The sequence below is a fragment of the Eptatretus burgeri genome, chromosome 8 (assembly GCF_056783735.1).
Source record: "Eptatretus burgeri isolate ZD-2024b chromosome 8, Ebu_testis_v1, whole genome shotgun sequence".
Classification (NCBI taxonomy): Eukaryota; Metazoa; Chordata; class Myxini; order Myxiniformes; family Myxinidae; genus Eptatretus; species Eptatretus burgeri.
This window is the reverse complement of record NC_140968.1, coordinates 44,415,943-44,439,283: the sequence shown is the minus strand read 5'-3', so window position 1 is coordinate 44,439,283 and position 23,341 is coordinate 44,415,943. Positions and strand designations below refer to the sequence as shown.

General features: G+C 44.9%; 1 protein-coding gene across 4 annotated transcripts in view; it reads right to left on the bottom strand.

Moving 5' to 3' along the window:
• LOC147021632 (ATP-dependent translocase ABCB1-like) overlaps positions 1 to 23,341 on the bottom strand; it is a 193,921-nt gene that overhangs the window by 157,938 nt on the left and 12,642 nt on the right. The window lies entirely within an intron of this gene.

The window sequence follows — 23,341 nt, the reverse complement described above, 5'->3', positions numbered from 1 at the left end:
TATGATCTATGCCATCGAAGGCATGCTCTTGTTCTATAAACAATAGACCTGTGCTTTTAAGCAAAATGTCGCACACGTCAGCAATATCACGAATAGCACCGATGTTATCATATATTGACCGTCCAGGCACACAACAAGTTTGATCAGTGTAGACTATAAAGTTAACAACTGATCTTAAATGAGAGGCAAGAACCTTGGAAAATATTTTATAGTCGGTAGATAATAGAGAAACTGGACGCCGATTGCGGAGTTGCTGGGCGTTGTGGAAGCAGTTTCCTGCTACCTCAAGACAGAGAAATGTAAGTTCATATACAAGCCGTTTATTCAGCAAAACAAAAGACACTTCTGTGCACAGAAGGAATGCTCCAGTCTGCCACATCGAAACAAGCTGAAGACTTAATTCTACATAGAATATTGAGTGTATGCATACAGTTTCACCATAATGTGTCTCGATAACAGATGAAACTTTGTGAACTTTAAAATTTCAACATAGAAGGATAATTGGTCTGTTTTGGAGCTTGCTTATATCCCCGGGAAAGGGTGTAGGGGGGAGATATTGTGGGTTCAGATGTCATCAGATCAATGTTTTGCAAGGTTGCTTACGACTTCAGGGGAATGTGTGTATTCTGCCATCTCCTAGTTTTCTTAGCATATATTTCTTAAATTCTTTCTTAAAAGCACTAAAATAAGTTAATTTTGGATTTTACATCTATCTATAATTCCAGCAATCTCTGTGTGTCTGTCTGTGTGTGTCTGCGACCACCGTTTCTCGACAACCACTGGTCCAATCTAATTGAAACTTTCCAGGAATATTGCTGGGGACCCGCGGATGTGCCTTTTCAAGGTTTGATATTAATCGGACAAGCGGTTCCCAAGTTATGGCCATTTATTTTTCAACCAATGACAGGACACGGTGCTATGGCATCACTATTGACGTCACAATTCTTCTTCTTTTATTGATTTAAGTATTGATTTTTTTTTTTGATGATAAAACAACATATTGTTGATAATAATACACCATATTGTAGATGATACTATAACATGTAAATGATAATACAACATATTGTAGATGATAACACAACATATTGTAGAAGATAACACAACATATTGTAGATGATAACACAACATATTGTAGATGATAACACAACATATTGTAGATGATAACACAACATATTGAAGATGATAATACCATATATTGAAGATGAAAATACAACATATTGTTGATGATAATACACCATATTGGAGATGATAATACAACATATTGGAGATGATAATACCCCATATTGTTGAGGATAATACAACATCTATCTATAATTCCAGAAATCTGTGTGTGTGTGTGTGTGTGTGTGTGTGTGTGTGTGTGTGTGTGTCTGTCTGTCTGTCTGTCTGTCTGTCTGTCTGTCTGTCTGTCTGTCTGTCTGTCTGTCTGTCTGTCTGTCTGTCTGTCTGTCTGTCTGTCTGTCTGTCTGTCTGTCTGTCTGTCTGTCTGTCTGTCTGTCTGTGTGTCTGCTGCCGCTGTTTCTCGACAACCACTGGTCCGATCTAATTGAAACTTGCCAGGAATAATACTGGGGCCTGAGTATGTGCCTTTTCAAGGTTTGATATTAATCAGACAAGCGGTTCCCAAGTTATGGCCATTTATTTATTAACCAATGACAGGACACGGTGCTATGACATCACGATTGACGTCACAATTCTTTTTATTTATTTTATTTTTTCCCATGATTGACGTCACAATTCTTCTTATTCATTTGATATGACGTCACAGTTGACAATGGGGACCTGAGTATGTGCCTTTTCAAGGTTTGATATCGTTCTTTTTCATCCATTTCAGCTGTTTCCCATGGTTTGAAAGCTGTTTTTTCCCAAGGTTTGAATTAATTGTTCAAATTATTAATTAATCCCCAGGTTTGAAAGTTTTTTTTTTGTTTTTTTTTGCACATACAGCCACAAACGTACAGGAACGCACATACGCGAGAGCGAAGATACGGCCTGTGTGGTTTTTTCTGGCATGCGGTTTGAAAGTTTGTTTTTTTGTACGTACGGCCACATGAGAGTGAAGTAACAGCCTGTGTGGTTGTTGTTTCTGGCAAGTGGTTTGAATTTTTTTTTTTTTTTGCACGTACGGCCACGCACATACGGCCACGCACGTACGGGTATGCGACCGCTGTTTCTCCACAACCACTGGTCCGATCTCATTGAAACTTGCCAGGTGTATTGCTGGAGCCCTGTGGATGTGCCTTTTCAAGGTTTGATATTAACCAGACAGGTGGTTCCCAAGTTATGGCCATTTATTTACCAAACCAATGACAGGACACGGTGCTATGACATCAAGATTAACGTCACAATTCCTCTTCTTCTTTTTTTCTTGCACGTACGGGCCCACACTAGTTATTATAAATTGCATTTTTACATTCAATTAATAATTCAGTCTCCACAGTGTCTCCTTTCTTCGGTAGCAAGGAGATAACCGCTTGTCTACAAATTAGGGGAAGCTCCCCAACCTGAAGACTTTCTTGGAACATTTCCAGAATCTCAGGACCAATAATGTCCCAAAATGTTTCATAGAATTCACGAGGAATGCCGTCCAGTCCTGGAGCTTTCCCAGATGCCACAGACGATTCATCTCTACTTGGAGACTCAGCGAATGAAGCCTGTTGATGCTCAGGATTTAACACCAGAAAGCGCAAGCCTCAATTCTTCCAGAGTAATACGGTTCTCCATCGAGACCCGTTGTGACTCAGACAACTTTGGCAAAGGTTCAATAAAAGTATTTGTAACGTTCAATTCAACTTTCTTCGCACATAAAATAGAGGAAAAGAAATCATTTACCAACTTCCTAATCTTCTTAGGATCACTTACAATGCCACCATCAGGTGATTGCAAAGATAGCATTTGCTGTTGAGTTTTAGTTTTATTCTCCAAGGAGAAGAAGTACTTAGAAGGAGAGTCAAGAAGATTCAAGTTTTTCATTCTCAGCCACACTAAAGCCCCTTTTGCACGTTCCTCTACTAGGTGACAAAGCAACTCTTTCTTACCTATAAAGTCTTTGTGCTCTCTTGTGTTACCAATCAATGTAGTAGGTTTGGATTGTAATTCCAAAATCTCCTTTTCAAGTTGGGAGATCTTAAAAAGAATTGTCCTTTCAATAATACACTTGTATTGTTGGCAAAAAAACTTTGATGTGGGTTTTTGCTATGTCCCACCATTGCCTCTTACTCTGGAAAGTGTTTTTTCTGGCCAGAAGAGAACACCAGAAGGCTCTAAATGAATTCCAAAAATGCACCTCTTCTAATAAACCAACATTTAGGGCCCAATAGGCACTCTTGCGTGGAGTATAAGGAAAAATCAATTTTAAAGATACCAGATGATGATCTGAAAAACCAAAGGGCGAAATCACCGTTGACAAAATCAAATTCCGGAAACCATTATTAACATACAATTTATCGAAATGTGCAAAGGATACCCTGTTATTAGTGGCTTGACACCATGAAAATTGCTTGATCTGAGGGTGCTGCAACCTCCATGCATCAATCAGGTGATATTTTATGAGAACTGCCGCCAAATTTTTGCACTCTCCGGGTGAGGTTCAACACCGTTACGGTCTAGAGATGGCTCAAAGGTGGAAATAAAATCACCGGCTTGGCAGACAAGACCACCAAAATCAATTAGAGCTAAATAATTATCTAGCAAGGAAAAATAATCTTTTCTTCCAGAAGGATCACTTGGGACATAAGCATTCAGAAATGTGACCTTATGACCTCCAAACGGAAAAACCACAAAAGACAAATGACCTTTCATAACTTCATGAAATGCTATTTGGTCAGATGGGATATTTTTAACTCAGCCAGAAAGCGACTCCTGTTCTTGGACATTCAAATTTGGTGAAGAACCACGAGCCTCTTATTGTATTTTGTCATTCTGCTAAACAGGTGTCACCACAACGTACATCATGGAGAAAAGCTACGTCTACATGCCTTTGCTCTAATAATAGTTTGACAAGAGCTTTTCGTATTAGGGTGCGGCCCCCGTTTATGTTTATACATGCAATTGATAACACCATAATGAGTTATTTAAAGAAATGATCATTTAAGTTCTTTCCTTGCTATAGATACAAATTTCTTCAACCTATACACCTGGGACTCTTGGCATCATAGGCTGATGGATTTTTTTATGATATGAGAAGCAGTAATATTAAATTTATCCAAATGCGGAAAATAATCAATAAGCCTGATTTTTTTCCGATCGGTGTTATGGAGAAATTGGATTATTTCAGTCGGAGAGGGGGGCAGGGGTGGGGGGGCGGTCAAAGTTCCCACCATCCTGTGAATCCCCAACTGCATCTTCTGTCTCACCGACATCTGATATCGAACAAGTGTCGTCCGAAACGCATGACTCGTACTCAATAACAGCACTTTTCACCTTTCAGGGTGCAGGAGATACTGGTCTCAGCTTAACGAAGACCAATTCTTCAGGTAAAGGATCGGTCTCCGTTTTTGATGGGGGGGATCCTCAAGGGTTTCTGGTGTATTAGGCACACCTACTGTTTGAACATCTTGATTGAGTTCACCATTCACTGATGCGCCGTCCGTAGACGATTCATCTCTACTTGGAGTCTCAGCTAATGAAGCCTGTTGATGCTCCATAGCTTCCTACTCAACACAAGGACGGGATTTAACACCAGAAGGTTTCAGTTGAGTTTCACTCCTACCACGTGAAACTCTTTTCACAGCGACTGCTACAGCATATGAAACAGGCTCGATTGTACTTGAACACACAGAGAGGAGAGAGGAGAGAGGAGAGAGGAGAGAGGAGAGAGGAGAGAGGAGAGAGGAGAGAGGAGAGAGGAGAGAGGAGAGAGGAGAGAGGAGAGAGGAGAGAGGAGAGAGGAGAGAGGAGAGAGGAGAGAGGAGAGAGGAGAGAGGAGAGAGGAGAGAGGAGAGAGGAGAGAGGAGAGAGGAGAGAGGAGAGAGGAGAGAGGAGAGAGGAGAGAGGAGAGAGGAGAGAGGGAGAGAGAGAGAGAGGAGAGAGGAGAGAGGAGAGAGGAGAGAGGAGAGAGGGAGAGAGGAGAGAGGGAGAGAGGAGAGAGGAGAGAGGAGAGAGGAGAGAGGAGAGAGGAGAGAGGAGAGAGGAGAGAGAGGAGAGAGAGGAGAGAGAGGAGAGAGGAGAGAGGAGAGAGGAGAGAGGAGAGAGGAGAGAGAGAGAGAGAGAGAGAGAGAAAAATAGGGGGAGATTTGGTCAAACAATGGGGAGGAATGAGAGGTAGGGGAGAATGCATGGGGTGGACAAGATGGGTAAAGAGGTAAATTCTCAGGAAAGAAAAACTGGAAATTTGGGGGGTGGTGGGCTTGGGAGTAGGAGGGTTAATTTGGGTCAACAAGATCATGGTTTTGGATTGGGGATGATCTGAGATGGTGGTGAATCATTGACTTCAAGACATCTATGGGAGAGAGAGATTGAAGAGAATGTGGAAGTTGGTTCTACAGACTGGAAAAAAAAATAAACATATGAGTGAAGGTGAGCAACGAATCTAGATTTTGGAGTTTCACCAGAAGGGGTTGATGGTGGACCATGCGCACCCTGCAGAAACCTAGGGGTAAGGGGGAGGTGGGGGGGCAGGGGTGATGGGACAAAGCACAGAAAGAGCAGAGGGTGCTGTTATCCTCTTCGGTGGTAGAAGACAGAAAGACCACCGACCTTTCTGTCATGGGAAGGTGACAGATGCATCGATTCAGCTTCAGTGCAGGAGATTGCAATGATCTTGAAGGCCTTGGTTTCCATGGCATCGAGCTGAGCAAGGTGTGAGGCAGGGGCTCCAGCACAGAAAGGAAAGCAGTACTCCATCAAGCCTCAAGTGGATCAGAGTTTAGGTGTGCCAAGGAAGGACTTAGGACAACGCAAAATGCGCTGTCAGCAACTAGCTTTGGAACAACAAGTGGCCTGAAGTTGAGGGCCTCAATCTGTTGTTGGGATAGTATGAGCAGCATGTCTAAGGTAAAGTGACCTGATATGAATCTGAATTGGTGCTCTGAGTTAAGGACATTGTGGAAAAGGAAGAATTTCATATCAACTGTGATGATGTATTCCATGACCTTGCTGATAATTGGAAGGTTAAAAGTAATAGGTCTGTAGTTAAGGGGATCGGTTTTTTGCACTTTTTTGTATAATGCGGTGATGTTGGCTGATTTCCAAGCAGATGGACGATGACCTCGGGTAAATGATATGGATTAAAAAAAAAGTAGAAAGAGGATGTGCAAGAGCAGCAGAGCAGGTTTTTGGGACATGTGAGGTGATGCCCTACAGTCCAGTTGCATAATCAGAGTTGAAGGTTGCCAGAAACTTCTTCACCTTCTCAGGTTCCTTCTAGAAAATCCATGAGCAGTTGGGTGCAACTGCGTAGGGTGGGTACAAAAAGTGAGGGGTATGGGGACACAGCATTTGGAAGCAAATACAGAATTGAGACATTCGACCTTCTCACGTGTGGAGTCGGCTGTGGTCAATCGACGTGAAATTTCACCTTTAAGATCTCATGGTCATGGGGAATATATGTTTTTCAAATTCAGTATGATTGGATACATTCCTGGCATCCAGAATAATTTAATATTTTGAATCTGGTTTCAGGGATATAAATGAAACTTGGTACAAGTATGTATAATGATGTAATAATGTCGGCGGAGGCTTGTCTGGTGACGTCACAACGTAGAAGAGTGCCCTTCTGGTTTAAAACTTCAATGCAAACTGTTCATGGCTAAGCTGAAGACACTATCAAGATGAACAAGTTGAGTTCAATTAAACATTGATCGAATGATGGAACCATTTACTTTTCAAGGTCACAAGTGAAATTTATAGTTTATCTAAACGGCAGACCATACAAGGTAAACATTAATCTTCAACCTTGATGTTGATAACACTATTGTGCACCCAACCTTCCTTGCAGTAAAAAATTGAAGGCAGCACCAAGTAACACATCAGACTTCAGCACAACAGACAAGGCTCAGGAATGACAGTTTGACCTACAAGTCGTTTTCATCGAGGATTATGTAGTCTTCGTGTGTCAGGAGACAAGTATCAATCCAATGTGGATGGGGCATCAAGCGACAGCAATATGCAGATCGTGAGACCTTACATCATTTCTCCGCGAGTTGTGTGGAATATTGGATGTGATCAGCTGTGTTATTAAAAAAAACATTAAAAAAGGTTCACCACATGAGAACGGAAAAACTAACTTGAATTAAGTTTCACAATGCTGTACCACCTTATGATGAAGTATGTTACACCATACTGCACGAACCTGCATCATGCTGTACGATCTCATACAATGTTGTACTGACATGCAATATGTTGTATTATCATCACCAATATGTTGTATTATCATCTACAATAAGAGTGCGGGCCCATACGTGCGTGCCCACACGTGCGTGGCCGTACGTGCAAAAAAAAGAAAAAAAAGAGGAATTGTGACGTCAATCGTGATGTCATAGCACCGTGTCCTGTCATTGGTTTGGTAAATAAATGGCCATAACTTGGGAACCACTTATCCGATTAATATCAAACCTTGAAAAGGCACATTCGCAGGGCCCCAGCAATATAGCTGGCAAGTTTCAATGATATCGGACCAGCGGTTGTCGAGAAACAGTGGTCGCAGACCCGTACGTGCGTGCCCGTACGTGCGTGGCCGTGCATGCAAAAAAAAAACTTTCAAACCATATGCCAGAAACAACAACCACACAGGCGTTACTTCACTCTCGCGTGCCTGTACATGCGTGCCCATACGTGCGTGCCTGTACATGCAAAAAAAAAAAAAAAAAAAAAAACTTTCAAACCGCATGCCAGAAACAACAATCACACAGGCAGTTCCTTCACCCTCACGTGCCAGAAACAACCACACAGGCCATTCCTTCGCTCTCGCGTACGTACGTCCCCGTACGTGTGTGGCCGTACATGCAAAAAAAAAATAAAGAACTTTCAAACCGTGTGCCAGAAACAACAACCACACAGTCCGTTCCTTTGCGCTTGCGTGCCAGAAACAAACACACAGGCCGTTCCTTTGCTCTCGCGTATGTGCGTTCCCGTAAGTGCGTGGCTGTGCGTGCAAAAAAAAAAACAAAAAAAACTTTCAAATCTTGGGAAAAAACAGCTTTCCAACCATGGGAAACACTTGGGAAACAGCTGAAACGGATGAAAAAGAACGTTATCAAACCTTGAAAAGGCACATACTCAGGTCACCAGCGTCAATTGTGACGTCATATCAAATGAAGAAGAATTGTGACATCAATCGGGCAAAAAAAAATCGATACATAAATAAATAAAAGAAGAGGAATTGTGACGTCAATAGTGATGTCATAGCACCGTGTCCTGTCATTGGTTGAAAAAATAAATGGCCATAACTTGGGAACCGCTTGTCCGATTAATAGCAAACCTTGAAAAGGCACATCCTCAGGTCCCCAGCAATATTCCTGGCAAGTTTCAATTAGATCGGACCAGTGGTTGTCGAGAAACAGCGGCAGCAGACACACAGACAGAGAGACACACAGACAGACACACACAGAGATTGCTGGAATTATAGATAGATGTTATATTATCATTAGCAATATGGGGTTTTATCATCTCCAATATGTTGTATTATCATCTCCAATATGTTGTATTATCATCTCCAATATGTGGTATTATCATCTTCAATATGTGGTATTATCATCAACAATATGTTGTATTATCATCTACAATATGTTTTGTTATCTTCAATATGTTGTGTTATCATCTACAATATGTTGTGTTATCATCTACAATATGTTGTATTATCATCTACATGTTATAGTATCATCTACATGTTATAGTATCATCTACAATGTTGTATTATCATCTCCAATATGGTGTATTATCATCTCCAATATGTTGTATAATCATCTACAATATGGTGTATAATCATCTTCAATATGTTGTATTATCATCAACAATATGTTGTATTGTCATCAACAATATGTTGTGTTATCATCTACAATATGTTGTATTATCATCTGCAATATGTTATATTATCATCTGCAATATTGTTGTGGTCTGGGGTTCGGTGACGATAAATGACCACGAGGTGGAGCAGTGGAGTCGTCTCCCACCGAACACCCGGAATTTAGGTCGTGACTCTCGGACAACTCCGAAAGGTCACGGTCACTTAGAGGATCGTGGTCGCCAATATTTTGACGGCGTGAGGTAGGGTCCACTTGTCTAATTCCAATTTACCTAAGTACTCATGCCGTCCAACTACCGGGGAAACCGCACCCTCGGCCGACTTTGTCCGAATCGAGTCGCGATCACCGACTCGGATCCGGCGTCACCGAGCGGAAGTTACCAAAGCCGCGCCGAACCAAATGAACAATTTACGGCACGAACGGCCTTACAATTTCTCAATACGCACCTTGCTAGGTCAATGGGAGAAAGCACAGAAAACGAGCTGGTACATTTAACATGGGTTTATTACAAATAATAATCAGGAAGGGTGACACAGAGCAGAGTTATCAAGAATAAAGAAATGTAATGTACAATGAACAAGGCACTTAACGATTCTACTTACAGACGGGGCCCACGGACACGCGCGCGCACGCGCGCACGCACGCACGCACGCACGCACGCACGCACGCACACGCACACGCACGCACGCACACGCACACGCACACACACACACACACACACACACACACACACACACACACACACACACACACACACCTAAAGAAACTGGACCCCGTGGGTCTTAAGTCGTCGGTAGAGCCGGGCCAGGGTACCTGTCCCGCCTCGTGCGGTCACACTGACCTGAACCACTACGGTGGGACTCGAACACATGACCTTGGCGGTGTCAGCACCAAGACTGCAGACCGCTCAACCACGACCACAGACAGCGCCGCAATCGCGACGAACACTCCTGTCTGCCGTCCTCTCGCCTTTTTTTCGCTCTTGCAGTGGGCGGGGTTTCTTTCCTCGCCACTCGCCTCCTGATTGGACAAGGGGTTGTCGGATGACTCGTGGTCAGCTTCTCGATTGGTTGGGGCGCGTGTGTGGTGCTTGCCCTCCGCTCATTGGCTGGAGGAAACGGTCCATGCCCTTCCTTGGGGCGGAGCCTCGATCCGAAGAAACGGAGGCTCTGCCCAAACCCTCAGCCAAAAACACGTGGGCAATGGCGACTGGGTCGAGTGAGGGACGGTGGCGTTGTTGTTGATGTTTTTGATGTTTTTAATGTTGTTGTTGTAGATGTAAAAACCTAACTATATAATAACTCACAGCATGCACACAAAATTCCCATTAGATATAGGGGATGGATTCTAACTATAAACACATAATTATCAAAATAACTGAACTACGGGAACTCTGGCTGTATGCACAAGGTTTCCAAATCCATAACAATATGTTGCATTATCATGTGCAATATGTTGTATTATCATCTATAATATGTTGTATTATCATATTCCATGTTGTATTGTTGTGGGCTGGGATTCGGTGGCGATAAACAACCACTTGGTGGAGCAGTGAAGTCATCTCCCACCGAACACCCAGAATTTAGGTCGTGACTCTCAGATACGTCCGAGAGTTCACGGGTCCCTTAGCGGACAGTGGTCGCCAATATTTTGACGGCGTGGGGTAGGGTTAATTGCGTAATTTCAATTTACCTAAGTACTCACGCCGTCCAACGACCAGGGAGAACCACACCCTCGACGGACCTTGGGAGGAACGGACGGTTTACCGAGCTCGATCCGGGTGTAAACCGAGCCGGGATTACCAAGATCCGTCGGTCCAAATGAACAATTTACGGCACAAATGGCCTTACTATTTCTCAATACGCACCGTGCTGGGCCAATGGGAGAAAGCACAGAAAATGAGCTGGTACATATAACACGGGGGTTTATTTTTAACCAATAATCGGGAGGGAGACACAGAGCAGAGTTACCACGAATAAGAAATGTAATGTACAATGAACAAGGCAGGTAACAATTCTACTTACAGACGGGGCCCACGGACGGATGGACACACACACACACACACACACACACACACACACACACACACACACACACACACACACACACACACACACACACACACACACACACACACACACACACACACACACCCAAAAGAACCTGGACCCCGTCGGTCTTTATTCGGTAGAGCCGGGCCGGGGTACCTTCCCGCCACGTGCTGTCACACCGACTCCAAACCACCATGGTGGGACTTGAACCCACGACCCGAAGTCCTCGGCCCACGTCCTTGGCAGCTCAGCCGCCACTACCATGAGAAGCCACCACAAAGGGCCGCAGACGACGACCAAGACCAAGCCACCACGACCGCAGATGAAGCCAATCGCCACCAAGAACGCAGACGAAGCCAATCACCATCAACAACGCAGTCGCAGAAGCAGTTGCCACGATCACTCTCTCCTCTCTTTTGGTCGGAGCGGTTTCTTTCCTCACCACTCACCTCCTGATTGGACGGTTCCATCGCGCGATCCGCTGGCCATCCCTCATTGGATGTCCCTCATAGCTGGGCAACTCCCACCTTTCTGGGGCGGAGTCGGAACTGAAGCGATGGAGGCTCCGCCCAAGCCTTCAGCCAAAAACATGTGGACAATGGCGACCGGGTTGAGTCAGGGATGGTGGCGTTGTTGTTGTAAAAAACCTAACTAAGAAATAACTCGTAACGCACACCCGAAATTCCCATGAGACAGAAGGAGGGATTCTAAATATAAACACATACTTATCGAAATAACTAAGCTACTGGGGACTGCTGTGTATTTGTGTGCAAAAGGCTGACAGATTCGTAACATTATTATCATCTCCAATATGGTGTATTATCATCTCCAATATGGTGTATTATCATCTCCAATATGGTGTATTATCATCTTCAATATGTTGTGTTATCATCTACAATATGTTATGGCATCATCTACTTTATGTTATAGTATCATCTACAATATGTTGTATTATCATCCACAAGATTTTATATTACCATCCACAATATGTTATGTTATCATCTATAATGTGTTGTATTATCTACAATATAGTGAATTATCATCTAAAATGTGTTGTAGTATCATCGACAATATGTTGTATTATCATCTACAATGTGTTGTATTATCATCTACAATGTGTTGTATTATCATCTACAATGTGTTGTATTATCATCTACAATGTGTTGTATTATCATCTACAATGTGTTGTATTATCATCTACAATGTGTTGTATTATCATCTACAATGTGTTGTATTATCATCTACAATGTGTTGTATTATCATCTACAATGTGTTGTATTATCATCTACAATGTGTTGTATTATCATCTACAATGTGTTGTATCATCATCTTCAATGTGTTGGATTATCATCTACAATGTGTTGGATTATCATCTACAATGTGCTGGATAATCATCTTCAATGCGTTGGATTATCATCTTCAATGTGTTGTATTATCATCTGCAATATGTTGTATTATTATCTACAATGTGTTGTCGCATCATTGACAATATGTTATATTATCATGGACAATATGTTATAAGGATACCTTTATGAACTTTGAAAAAGCCTTTGACTCCGTGCATCGAGAAAGCCTTTGAAAGATCATGGCAGGTGGTAACACCGACTTTTGGTCTGGTCACTCTGATGGTTACCATACCCAAGGAGTTGCTGTAGCTGTGTCCAATAAGCTGACTCCAATGATAAGGTAACAATCCAATTGAGGTAACACCTGTCAATGAGCGTATTATGAGACAAAGGATTCGTCACTCTTTGGGTGTCATTTCCCTGGTGTCTGTATATTCTCCAACTGAGGAGAGTGATCTCACCGTGAAGGACGCATACTATGCCACGCTCGAGTCTGTGGTTAATCAGTGCCACATGCGAGATACTCCTCTAGTCTTGGGGGATTTCAATGGATCGACTGGAACTGATAGGGATGGTTATGAGACGTGTGTTCATCCCCATGGGTCAGGAACTGTGAACCTGAATAGCACAAGTTCCTTGACTTTGCAAGAAGTCATGGACTTAGGGTGGCTGGTTCATGGATTCAACGCCCACGAGCTCATCACTGGAATTGCGATTCCAACGCCGGCAGTGTGGCAAAGGAGATTGACCATGTCATGTGCTCGTTAATGGTCTCTGGAGGATGATCCCAAATTGCAGGGTCTACCAGAGTGCTCAAGTCCTCAATACTCACCACAGACTTGTTGTAGCAACTCTAAAGTTGCAGCTTAAATCCAGGAGAATGGTACCATTCCAGCATAGGCTGGATGTTGGCAAGCTCAAGGATGAGAGGGCAGCTGTGGAGTTTGCGAACAAGCTGAGTGGACATTTGGGGGTCTGGGTGCTTTGGGGGGATCCTGAAGAGTTGTGGAGTGCCTTCAAGACCACCGTCCTTGATGTTGCCGGAAGATGTATTGGAACTCACTGGAGAGCGAAGAAGAATTTTGGCTCTTAAGGGACACTGGATGCCATTGACCAGTCGCAAGGCCAGGCTGAATGACAGAGTTGAGCTGTTCAGGGAGCTGAGGCATAAAACTAAGTGCACTCAGGGTAGACAAGGAGGCCTATGTGCGAGTAATTTGTGAGGGGGTAGAGCATCACCTGTGGTCAGGTGATTCTTGTCCTGCTTACAGGGGAATTGGCACATTGCGTTCATCCAAGCCCGTCCGTCGGTGTACTGCAGTTACAGCAGAGGGTGGTGGGCTCTTGACAGAGGAGTTCGAAGTGAAGACCCACTGGGCCGGTTAATTTGAGCGCCTGTACCAGGCTGATCGACCAGGTGAAGAGTTGGATGTCAGGGGTGTTACAATCCCGTTTGCTGACCCTCCAATCAACTGTGGTCCACCTTTGTTTGTGGAAACAGGCTGCGGTGAATCGGTTGAAATGGGGTAAAGCTCCAAGAATCTGTTGCATCCATGCTGAACTTCTCAAGGCTGGTGGAAATGCTGTACTCATGTCATTGCATGCAGTTCTCTGCTCACCCTGGAACACAGGCATCATCCCAACTGACTGCAAGAGGGGCCTTGTTGTCCCTCTCTGGAAATGGAAGGGTGATCACCAAGATTGCAACAACTACTGAGGGGTGATGCTGCTATCAGTGCCGGGCAAGGTCATTTCTTGGATAATTCTTGATTGGGTTCACCACCATCTACTTGAGAATCAGCGTTCAGAGCAGTCAGGCTTCACACCAGAGGGCAACGATTGACTGTGTCCTTGCTCTTCGGGTCCTCCCCATACGCATACGAGACTTTCGGCAGGGGCTGTCTGCAGCCTATGTTGATCTCTGTAAAGCATTTGATTTGGTCAATCGCGTTGCCCTGTGGAGGATTCTTTGTCTTCGTGGGGTGGCACCAAAACTGATCGATCTGGTGTCTGAACTATACTCTGGTACTGAGAGTGCTGTGAGATATGGTGATACCATCTCTGACTTATTTTCTTTTGTTGCTGGAGTTTGTCAGGGGTGTCTACATGTCCCCACACTTTTCAGCACTTGTCGGGACTGGATTCTGGGGGGGATGTCGGACAGATCAAGCTGCGGTGCATCGTTTGGGAATGTCAAGATCTCTGACCTTGATTTCGCAGATGATGCTGTCATCTTTGCGAAGACTCTGGTTATCCTTTTGGGGGCCCTCGAGGTGCTGAATGAGGAGTCGGAGCTGCTGGGATTGCAGGTTTCGCGAGTCAAAACTAAGATCCAGGCTTTCAATGACATCTTGGATGCTGCTATCCTGTCTGTACCTATTTGTAGTGAGCATGTTGAGGTCGCGGAGAGATTCACTTACCTTGGCAGTGATATTCATGTCTCCTCTGGCTGTGAGACAGAGGTCAACAGACGTCTGTGCCGGGCCTGGGGAGTCATGGATTCACTGGATCATGGGGTGTGGCACTTCTGGAACCGGTGCGGGAGGACAAAAGTCCGACTCTTCAGGTCCTTGGTGTTTCCAGTCTTGCTCTATGGATGTGAGACTTGGACTCTGACCAGAGATCTCAGATGGAGGCTTAATTCCTTTCGTACCCAGTCTTTTCGGAGAATCCTTGGCAATTGCTGGTCAGACTTTGTGTCCAACGAGCGGTTGCTGAGAGAGACTCAACTGAGATTTGTTACCTCCATAGTCCATGCGCATCAGCTGCGGCTGTATGAACATGTGGCTTGTTTTCCTGATGCTGATCCTGCTCACCAGATTCTCTCAGCGAGGGAGTGTTGTGAGTGGAGGAGGCCAATGGGCCGACCATGTGCCTCGTGATTGCAGCAGGCTGTTCAGCATCTCAAGGTGATGGTGATGGGCCAGGCATCTGCCTGGGGGATGGCCAGACGGAGGCCCTTGGAGTACCGGTGAAAAGTGGATGCTGTTCCGGCGCATGCTCCCATACCTGACCTGACCTGATAGTGAATGTGCAGTGCTAGTGGAGGGAGAGGAATCAGCATGGTTCTTGGTAAAAATAGGAGTGAAGCGAGGAGATGTTATGTCCGGTTATATATTCTTGCCAGCTGTCGACTGGATAAAGAGGAAGACAACAGATGGCAACAACACAGACATAATGTGCAGGATTACAACCAAACTCAAGGACTTGGACTTTGCTGATGACATTACTTTTTTTATCAAATCACCAACACATGCAAACTGAAGCAACAAACTGAAGCAACAAAACATGGACCAACTCCCACCTCGCTTCCGGTTCCAGGTTTTGAGCGCGACAGGTCTCCTTCGGGGCTCTCTGCTGACGATCTCAAAGTGAAGTTTCCGGTCGTTATCTATCCCGTTTTAACTGTTTATTTTCTCACCTACATGTTACTAGTTTGGTTTTGTTTCAAAAATCGTGCTATTTTGTGAGATTTTGTCGACCTTGTCTTCCGTGTGCTTGAGGCCTACTGGTTCCCCTTGGTGTACGATCATGTTTATTTGTTTTTTCTCCCCATTACCTTCAATTTCTATCTTCCTCACTTTCCTAACGTCCCCCATCCCTCTCAACGAATCACTCGATTTCTTATCTTAAAAAAAAAAAAACGTGACCTTTCTCTTTGCACACTCACGAGCCTCAAATCTTCTTCTTCATCGCCTATTCTTCCTCCTCTTCTTCTTCCTCCATTTTTCAACAACTTCCATGACCTAATCTGTTGAAAACTCTCTCTCAAACATTAATAATAATAACAAAAACAATCTCTTATAATGCTTCGTCTTCCTCTTTCACAAGTGTGGTACTCTTTACTGTATCATAATGCACTAGTCTTCCGATATTAAAACAGACTGCTCGCAATTAGACCTCTCCTTCATACCTTGCCTAAAAAAATCCAACTGTTACAACGTTTCTTCGCTCCATTCTCTGAATTCGCCTTAATTGCATCCATCAATAATTGTTTTAAATGGCATCTCTGACCTAAAATGTTTTTTAAAACCCCAGTTTGCTATAAATGTTCACTTTCCATCAACCATTCTTTTTTTCCAACTTCAGCGCCAACTCATCCCTCTCACCCCTCGCTCTCAAAGCAACCATCCCACTCTTCTCTCTCCAAGCCTCCCTCTCACAAATACTCCCCCCTCACCTTTCTCCCACCATTCACCACCCTCACTCATCCTTCTCAAACCACAAAGCTGCCTCCTTCCACTGCCCTCTCACCTCCATCTCTTCACTACACATACTCAAATTCTCAACTGCCTTCTTCCCGCTCTCTTGTCCCCCCCTCTCCCCCAGCACTACAGAGTCTTTTCTCCTCCTCTCATTCGGCCCCATCCCCGAGCTATTCTGCAATCCCCCACACTCCTTCAACGACCCTCCTTACCTCCCCCCTCGACCCTTGTCCTACCCTCCCCCTCCCCGCCCCCACCCCTGTACCCAAAGCCTCCTTCCCTACCTCTTCATTAAAAGTGTGGACCTGAAATATCCGGGGCCTTCGCTCAAACCTTTCAGATCTTTCCATACAGGTTGCCACTGACATACCAGACATAATCTGCCCAACAGAAACGTTCCTCCCCCAAGATGTGTCTGACTCCCAAGTATCTCTCCCTGGTTACTCCCTCCTCCAGTATGACAGACCTGAGTGGAGGAGTTTCTCTCTTCATCAAAGACTCTATTCCCCACTCTCCATGCACTGCCCTCACTTCCCCACACCACCAGGAATACCTCTGGCTACGGCTTCCCCTCCACTCCCACGTCATGTTTATATGTGTACTGTACCATCCACCGAACAGTGATGACTCCATCTACACCTCACTATCCGAAAACAGGACCAACTTCTATCTTCTCATCCAAACTCTCTCTTCCTCATATGCGGCAACTTCAATTGTCATCATGCCAGTTCGCTCTGTATGGGTACCTCTCTCACCTGTAATGGCACCTCAGCAAAAGCTTTCTGCGACTCATTGGGACTGACTCAATCTGTCAACTTCCCGACCTGGATCTCAACCAATGGTACTCCATCTCTTCTGGATCCGATTTTGACAAATTACCCTGATAATATTTGCTGCTCTTCCTCCGCTCCAATTGGTTCTTCTGACCACATCCTTGTCAAAGTGGCCATCTCTCTGGCAATTATCAGAGGACCACCTCACCGCCGTTGAGTCTGGCATTTCACTCAACCCGACTGGCAGGGTCTCCAAGCAGCCATCAAACTTATAGATTGGTCTCCTATCGCTACTTTCTCAAACATCAACTCATCCTGGGAATTCTTTCAAATAAACTTGCTCTCCCTCATGCACAGATTTATCCCCTCTCGTCTTTAGTTGTCCTACCCTTCCTCCCACCCTTGGTTCGGTGAAGCTTGTGGTGAGGGAGTTGTCCTGAAACAACTTGCCTTTGCCTCATGGAAAGCAAACCCAACTGAGGGCAATGTCAGTTCCTTCCATAAAGCTCGGAACAAATGTGTATCGACACTCAGGAGAGCCAGAAAACAACATCTTTCTCATCTCAAGTCTGTACTCTCAAACCTCTCTCCCTACTCAAAATCCTGGTGGCATCGAACCAAATCTGTTTCTGTTGTATGTTCCCCCTCCATCCCCTTCCTTACCTCAAATGGCCACACTGCTAATACCGCACGTGAAAAAGCTGAATGCCTAAACTCGGTGTTTGCACCTAAATCTTGTGTCCAAAACCCATCACTTTCCCGACAACCTTAACCAGTCACACCCAACTGTCCCTGGACTCTGTGTCCTTTTCTCCTGACAAGGTGGAGAGCTTGCTGTCAAACCTCGACTCAGATTCTGCAACCGGTCCAGATGGCATCAGCCCACGTGTCCTCAAAGCCTGCTCTTCTGCTCTTGCTCACCCTCTCTCTGTTCTATTCACCCTCTCATTTGCTCAAGGTCATCTGCCATCCGTTTGGAAATCAGCAAACATGAACGCCCTGCATAAAAAGGTACAAAAACATATCCCTGCAACTACAGACCAATGAGCCTTCTCCCAACCATCAGCAAGGTTATGGAATCCATCATCGCTTCAGATATTAAATCCTTCCTCTTCTCCGATCATCCATTCGGTTTCAGACCAGTTCACTCTACCCTGGATATGCAGCTTCTGCTCTCCCAACAATGGATGGAGGTCCTCAATGCCAGACAGGAAATCTGAGCCATATCCCTGGATATATCAAGTGCTATTGACAGTCTGGCACACTGCCCTGCTCGCCAAACTCTCTTCCTATGGCATCCAAGGCCATCTCCACTCATGGCTCGCAGACTTCCTCTCCTGTCGCAGTCAACATGTGGCCCTAAATGGAGTTCTTTCATCCCCTCTTCCTGTCCAGGCTGGAGTTCTTCAAGGTAGCGTTCTGGGCCCTGTTCTTTTTCTGGTTTTCATCAATGATCTCTCCGACTCTCTGGAAAATCCTCTCTATGTCTTTGCTGATGACTCCACCCTCTCTACCATCGATGATGCTGATGACGTACCATCGGTCATCCCTCAGACCGGCAAGCAGCAGCTTCTTCGCTCAGTGGAGATCTGGATAAAATCACAAACTGGTCCAACACGTGGAACATGTCCTTCAATCCGGACAAACCTCACACTCTCACTCTGTCTCTTCGAAAGGACCGTTTTGACGCCCCCCCCCCATCCACTTTCTCAACAATCTTCTGGAAGAAGTCCTTTCTTTCAAGCTTCTGGGTCTCACTATTTGCCATGACCTTTCCTGGGAAAGACACATTTCAAACCTCGCCTCCAAAGCCAGCCGCCGACTGGGAATACTCCATCGTGCAAAGTCCTTCCTCGGCCCAACTGAGCTCCTGACCACTTACTAAGCTTTTGTCCACAGCCTTATGGAGTACTGCTCTCTCCTCTGGGCTGGTGCTCCTGCCTCCCACCTTTCTTGGCTTCACGCTGTGGAAACCAAGGCATTTCGGATCATTGGCATCGCCCGCGATGAGGCTGTGTCTTTGGGCCTCTCACTCAATCACATCAGATTGGTCGGTGGTCTTTCTGTCTTCTACCCTCTCTTCTCCAGCCTCACCCCCTTGCTCTCTCTGTTATTTGTCCCCACATTTCCACAGGGCGCTCAAGGTCTGCCAACCCCCTTCTGGTAAAACTACCAAAATCACGAATCACTGCTCACCTTCACAAAATCATTCCTCTTTTTCCCACCTTTGGAACAAACTCTCTCACTCTATTCATTCCCATTCTTCCCTCCAGGCCTTCAAAACAGCTGTTCACCACCACCTCTTATCATCCCCCATCCAAATCCTCGATCTTTTCTACCCCTAATCATCCACCCAAGCCCACCTCCTTCAAATTCCCTGCTTTCCTTCCTGAAAGTCCCTGTAATATCCATCTTCAATTCCCCATGTCCCCCGTCCCCCTCTCACTTCCACAAATCTCCTAATGTCTCTGTTCCCCACTCTTTTGTCCTTCCCACTTCCTCCCCTATTGTCTCATGCCCCCTTGCTGTGTGTTATGTGTTAGCTCTCACACGAGCCTCGACAAGGTATACAAAAAGAGAAAAAAAAGAAAAAAAAGAATCAATTTGCATCAAAAAACCGGACTCAAGACCAGCATCTAAGAGAAGTTGATTAGTACACCTATCTCAGCACCATCACCAACAAAGAAGGAGGAGGGGAGGATGATATTGGAAATATAATTTTGTAAAGCTGTGGTATCCTTCAGGAAACTCAAGCAATTATGGAGTTCAAGCATTTATACATTGAAAACCAAAATAAGACTGTTTAACTCACTTGTGAAATGAGTGCTATTATATTGTTGCGAATTCGCACCCGCTGGCGTGCGGACGGCCACGTAGCGTTGGCGGACGAGCCGCAAATGTGGCCGCGCGGCTGTGACCCAACTCCGTGCTCTTTGGCGGGTTTCGTTGGCACGACGTTTGGAGTGGGGTGAGAACGGGGCCCCCTTTTGCACTATCTCAGCGCGGGGGAAAGGGGGAATTGTTGATGCCCTGGGGGAGGGGAATGGCTGGCTGGCTTGGGTCCCACGACGAGACGAGCGATACCCCACACTGTAACCTTGTCGCCGACCGCCATCCTTCTCGCCTTGGACCCGAGCTCCCTTGCTTGCAGTTCCACCGCGCTCACTCTCCTCACCCGACCGACACGACTCTGCCACTCTTTTCAGTTCCACACTCTCCTCACCCGACTTGACTCACAATTCACCTTGCACTCGCCTTTTTATAGGCGGGCAGGAGAAGCCAGTATGCAAATATTCGGATCAGAATGACCTCAGGGGCGGAGCCACGCTCACCCATTGGTCGGAGGAAACGGGGGCGTGAACCTCCCCTGATCCTAGAATTTGCATATATCGACTTCACACGTGTGCCTGGAGGCGGGGCCAAGCCACCCCGCGCTCGCTAATTGGACGGAGGAAAAGTGGGCGTGTAGCGTTTTTGATCCGAATTTTCCCTAGGAAAGGCCGCTATTTGCGCTCGCGGCTCGGTGTGCTCGGCACCAAACGCCGAACGGGCCCAAGACAGCCCGACGTTCAGTGTTCGCAGGTGGTGCGGGAATGGCCATAGAAGGAGAGAGGTGAAGGTGGTGGAGGGTTTTTGGTGGTGAGGGTTGATGGTTATGGTGCCGTTGGGAATGGCGGTGATGCGATGTTTGCGGAATTGAGTTGTGAAGGTAATGGTCGTGGCTGTTGGCATTGTTGTTGTTGTCTGAGGGTTGGAGCGTGGTTGTAGTTGGTGACGATGGCTGGCGTGGTGGTTGTTGTGTGATGGCGTTTGAGACGTGGTTGGTTCAAGATAAAGATAGAACAGAAAAATGGCTAACTCAAAGCGTCGCAGCCTGGATGAATCACATAAATTCCCTCTATACAACGGGTTTGGGCTAACTACACATGTACTTAGAGATATCTCACCCACGGATCCTGAATGGTGGTTTGCGAATTTCCACAGCCGTAACAATATGGATGTGAGGCATGGAAGATAAACGAAGTGGACAATTGTAAACTTGACATATTTATGTTCAAATGTCTGCATCGGATATTGAGAATCAAATGGCCATACATTGTCTCAAAGGAAGAAATACTCAAAATAACTAAAGTAGTGAAGATCAGTGATGAAGATCAGTGATAGAATGAAAGATGATAACAACTGCTTGACAGCAATGTCATGGAAGCCCGAAGGAAGAAGGAAAGCGGGACATCCAAGAACAACCTTGAGGAAGAGAGTGGAAAAAGAAAGAAAAGAGAGGGGATGGAGATCATGGGATGAAGCTCGGCTGGTAGCCAGAAACAGGGCAGACTGGAGAGTGTGCACAGCAGCCTAATGGGCCACTTGGCCCGAAGAGGGATGATGATGATGATGATGATGATGATGATGATGATGATGATGATGATGATGATGATGATGATGATGATGATGATGATGATGATGATGATGATGATGATGATGATGATGATGATGATGATGATGATGATGATGATGATGATGATGATGATGATGATGATGATGATGATGATGATGATGATGATGATGATGATGATGATGATGATGATGATGATGATGATGATGATGATGATGATGATGATGATGATGATGATGATGATGATGATGATGATGATGATGATGATGATGATGATGATGATGATGATGATGATGATGATGATGATGATGATGATGATGATGATGATGATGATGATGATGATGATGATGATGATGATGATGATGATGATGATGATGATGATGATGATGATGATGATGATGATGATGATGATGATGATGATGATGATGATGATGATGATGATGATGATGATGATGATGATGATGATGATGATGATGATGATGATGATGATGATGATGATGATGATGATGATGATGATGATGATGATGATGATGATGATGATGATGATGATGATGATGATGATGATGATGATGATGATGATGATGATGATGATGATGATGATGATGATGATGATGATGATGATGATGATGATGATGATGATGATGATGATGATGATGATGATGATGATGATGATGATGATGATGATGATGATGATGATGATGATGATGATGATGATGATGATGATGTGGCATGTTTTTGGAGGTAGAGAGGAGGGTGGCCATTGTCGATATAAACTGATCATCTCCATCAACTCCTCTTTATCGTCACTATCATCGCCATCGCATTATTGGATCTCAGTTTGAGCCCCTTTCCCCCGTTAAACAACACCAGGTGGGTTTACTCAACCTGTCATTCTTCTGAGGTCGGAAAAAATGAGCAGCACAGCCACGCTCCCAGCAATGATGCAACCAACAGCCACAGGCTATATATGAAATAATAAAAATAAACTTTGTTTTATGTTCTTAATCACTCTTTTATTCATGAAAATAAAAAGCACAAAAGCAATGCACAAATATGTTAATACAGGATACAAGTTGGACAAATTTTAAATTTGAAGTCCCTCACCCTATTTTCCCCATTACCTCCTAAGTTTGCAGATTTGCGGTTCGCAGGGATTTTCAAGAATGTAACCCCAGAGAATGGCAAGGTCCTCCTGTATATACCTGACCATTGTGTGTGCTATCGTGTTCTATGAACTGTGCGGTTATTACTAGTTTACCCCACACAGCCAAAGACGGCAGTTTACAAGTGACATGTGAATACCTGATTCTGATGTACCATACCATACTAGTAACTAATGCTGGCACACCAGACTTCCGTTTTACGTCCGTCCGCGGGACGGCACACATATCAATGATGAATCACCCTACCAGTGAAACACCAGGATGATAGTTTATAGCTCAGTCGGGATTCAAACACAGGATAGACAGCTGAGAGACGTGTGTGCATACATCCATCCAGCCCATGAATACCTGGGAGATGTAGTCTATCTACAATTCCAGCAATCTCGGTGTGTCTGTCTGTCTGTCTGTGACCGCTATTTCTCGACAACCACTGGTCCGATCTAATTT